General features: G+C 44.3%; 1 pseudogene; it reads right to left on the reverse strand.

Annotated features, from left to right (window-relative positions):
- Positions 1-1,914: 1,914 nt before the first annotated feature.
- LOC116862294 lies at positions 1,915-2,471 on the reverse strand (annotated as a pseudogene).
- Positions 2,472-4,183: the final 1,712 nt, after the last annotated feature.

Genomic DNA, 4,183 nt, shown 5'->3' on the forward strand with positions numbered 1-4,183 from the left:
TATATATACATATATATATATATATATATATATATATATATATATAGGAGGCAAAACTGAATAGAGAGAAAAATTGAATAGAGGGAAGAAGGGGCTCATATAGAGCATGAATTTATAAAATGTACATGTGAAAAAAGTTAAAAAGCAATTTAAAAACTTAATTTAGGAAATGAGAATCTACTTGAAGTTGGAATAGGGTAAAAAACCAAAAAGCAGGGAAAAGAAAACAAAGAAAAAAGAAATGTATTTTTTTTTCCCCTGAGTGAGTCGTGAGGGAACACTTGGAGCTCCCTATGTAATTTTCCCTGGTGCTGGAGTTTCACGTTCCTGTGGGAAGTAACCTTATACTTCACCTGTTCTTCCAGTCTGACTTCTGGGGGAGGGGCCTGCTCCTTGGCTTCTCAGGCATCTTTTCCCTGGTGGAGTTGCCCCACTCTTGTCAGGGGCATTGGGTGAATGGGAGCTGACCCTGTGTCTGGTTCTTTTTCCCTGGTGGCTTTCTGCTTCTCCTCAGAGGATCAGAGCAAACATGGCCCTGCAGGAATCTCCAGCCCAGAGCTGCAATGTGGTGGCCCAGACCCCCACCACCACCTCAGGAAATCCTCAGGTCAATCCATCTCCACCTCTATGTGTATCAAAATCCACAGACTTGCGTTATTGATGCCCACTGCAACTCTCTGGGGAACGTTCCAGGGACCCATGAGCGTCTCCATGCTTTCTGACTTTGCAATTGTTAGCGGGTGTGGTATCCTGAGTGTATCCTCCTCCGCACCTCCCAGGTCATGCTGGGTGCTGACCCAGTGTCCTTTCAGGGGTCACATCGCTCTAAGAGCTGTTGCCCAGGTGTGGATGTAGCTACTTTGTGTGCCAAGCTACTGAGTCCTGCGGTCCCTCCACCCCATTCCCCCTAGATGCACTTCTCCAGGGGGAGGTAAGGACATCTGTGAGCATCTCTGTGCTTTTTCACTTTACAATTAATTGGCCATGGGTTCACACATGCACCCTCTTCCATGGCTTGCAGTCCATGGCTGTTTCCTTTTCAGTGTCCTTTCCTGGGCCACACCGCCCTGAGAGCTGTTGCCCTGTTTTGGTCACAAACCATTTTATATCTCCCTGGGGATGTTAAGCAGCCCACACTTTCTAGTCCTTTTCAGGGTGGTCAGGCACAGAGCAGTCTCCCAACTGGCCTGACTTGTGGTTTATGGGACTGGAGCTGAGAGTCCCTTCTGAGCTTGCTGACCATGACCTTTCTGCCTGCGCCACTGCTTGGGCAGTCTATCAGTTCAGGCTCCCCTGTTCCTTCTGATTCTCTGTATCTGAGATCACAGTGATCCACACAGATTTCTGTCTTATTCAGCCCCTGTGTCCTTTTCAACAAGGAATGTCTCTAGCTGGAGCATATATCTAAGGGTCCTGATTTTTTGCTCTGATATAAATATCACTTCCTGGTGGCTGGCTTATGGAGACTCCCCCTCTTTCAATTTATCTTTTGATATTCTGATATTTCTCCCAAAGATTCAAGTTTCTACACCTCCTACCTTACAAAAAGTAGTTACTTTGCTGCTTGTAGAAATCCGGATAATTGTTATTACATCTGAGGTTGAATTCCTGTGTGTTCAGAATGGCTTGATAGACATCCAGCTAAAATCAAGGGACCAGATGAAATGAGGTCCCTAGTCTGCTGCCATCTTACTCCTCTTCCCCTGAAACAAAGACTCTGAATGACAGACTAGATCAGATTGGTTTCTTTTATTTATATTTTGAAAAATTTTACTCAAATTAAATTAACACAAAGTGCATCATTGGTTTCAGAGGTAGAATTTAGTGATTCATCAGTTGCATATTATATATGTATATATATTACATATAATATATTACATATTATATATAGTGACCACCCCTTGGTGGTCCCAATCACCTCCTACAGTGAGGTTTGTGTCCGGGCTCACACTGCAGTCCCCTCGATGTGTCTTTTGCACAGTAATACAGGGCCGTGTCCTCGGCTCTCAGGCTGTTCTTCTGCAGATACAGCGTGTTCTTGCCATTGCCTCTGGAGATGGTGAATCGGCCCTTCGCAGAGTCTGTGTAATATTTGTTACTTTCATCATCCCAAATACCTGCGACCACTGCAGCCCCTTCTCTGGAGTCTGACGGACCCAGCTCATGCCATAGATACTGAAGGTGAATCCAGAGGCTGAACAGGAGAGTCTCCGGGACCCTCCAGGCTTCACAAGGTCTCCCCCAGACTCCACCAGCTGCACCTCACACTGGACACCTGCAGACACAAGATATCATGGTCAGGAATCCATCACACACCCATTGTTTCTCTCACTCATATCCACTCACATCCTCAATGTCTCTTGTTCTCCAGAAGTTACCTTTTAACAGAGCAACAAGGAAAACCCAGCCAAGCAAAAATTCCATGGTGAGTTCTCTGTGTTCTGTCCTGATCAGTGAATGTGGACACCTGAAAACCCAAAGGCTGGGGCTCCCCTTCCAGCTGCACCATCCTGACACAGCTTCTGGGTTCTTTTATTCAGTGGAGACTCTATTTGCATGTCCTCTGAGTATATAGTTAGCTCCAGATGTAGGTTCAATTCTTTACAAGTTAAAAACAAAGATTGCATTGTTTGTAGACCACTTTGTTTAGATGGCACTTTGACAATATGTAGTATTCCTTTTGTTTGTTTGTTTGTTTTTTTGTTTAAAAAAATACATTTATTGGGCATCTGGGTAGCTCAGGAGGTTAAACCCTCTGCCTTTGGCTCAGGTTATGATCCCGGATTCTTGGGATTGAGCCCCCCAACGGGCGGTCTGTTGGGCCAGGAGCCCTGCATCACCACACCCCTCCCTCTCTCTGCCTGCCTCTCTGCCTACCTCTCAGCCTACTTGTGATCTGTGTGTGTCCAATGAATAAATAAAATATTTTAAAAGTGCATTTTTTAAATTTTTTTTCATTTTATTTTTTATAAACATGTAATATATTTTTTTCCCAAGGGGTACAGGTCTGTGAATCGCCAGGTTTACACACTTCACCGCACTCACCATAGCACATCCCTCCCCAATGTCCATAATAACCCCACCCCCCTCTCCCAACCCCCCTCCCCCCAGCAACCCTCAGTTTGTTTTGTGAGATTAAGAGTCACTTATGGTTTATCTCCCTCCCAATCCCATCTTGCTTCATTTACTCTTCTCCTACCCCCTTAACCCCCATGTTGCATCTCCTCTCCCTCATATCAGGGAGATCATATGATAGTTGTCTTTCTCCGATTGACTTATTTCGCTAAGCATGATACCCTCTAGTTCCATCCACGTCGTCGCAAATGGCAAGATTTCATTTCTTTTGATGGCTGCATAATATTCCATTGTGTATATATATTACAAGTTCTTTATCCATTCGTCTGTTGATGGACATCTAGGTTCTTTCCATAGTTTGGCTATTGTAGACATTGCTGCTATAAACATTCGGGTGCATGTGCCCCTTCGGATCACTACGTTTGTATCTTTAGGGTAAATACCCAGCAGTGCAATTGCTGGGTCATAGGGTAGTTCTATTTTCAACATTTTGAGGAACCTCCATGCTGTTTTCCAGAGTGGTTGCATCAGCTTGCACTCCCACCAACAGTGTAGGAGGGTTCCCCTTTCTCCGCATCCTCGCCAGCATCTGTCATTTCCTGACTTGTTCATTTTAGCCATTCTGACTGGTGTGAGGTGGTATCTCATTGTGGTTTTGATTTGTATTTCCCTGATGCCGAGTGATATGGAGCACTTTTTCCTGTGTCTGTTGGCCATCTGGATGTCTTCTTTGCAGAAATGTCTGTTCATGTCTTCTGCCCATTTCTTGATTGGATTATTATTATTCTTTGGGTGTTGAGTTTGCTAAATTCTTTATAGATTTTGGACACTAGCCCCTTACCTGATATATCATTTGCAAATATCTTCTCCCATTCTGTCAGTTGTCTTTTGGTTTTGTTAACTGTTTCCTTTGCTGTGCAAAAGCTTTTGATCTTGATAAAATCCCAATAGTTCATTTTTGCCCTTGCTTCCCTTGGCTTTGGCGATGTTCCTAGGAAGATGTTGCTATGGCTGAGGTCGAATAGGTTGCTGCCTGTGTTCTCCTCAAGGATTTTGATGGATTCCTTTCTCACATTGAGGTCCTTCATCCATTTTGAGTCTATTTTCG

Source organism: Lontra canadensis, unplaced genomic scaffold, assembly GCF_010015895.1.
Source record: "Lontra canadensis isolate GAN:19392208 unplaced genomic scaffold, GSC_riverotter_1.0 scaffold231, whole genome shotgun sequence".
Classification (NCBI taxonomy): Eukaryota; Metazoa; Chordata; class Mammalia; order Carnivora; family Mustelidae; genus Lontra; species Lontra canadensis.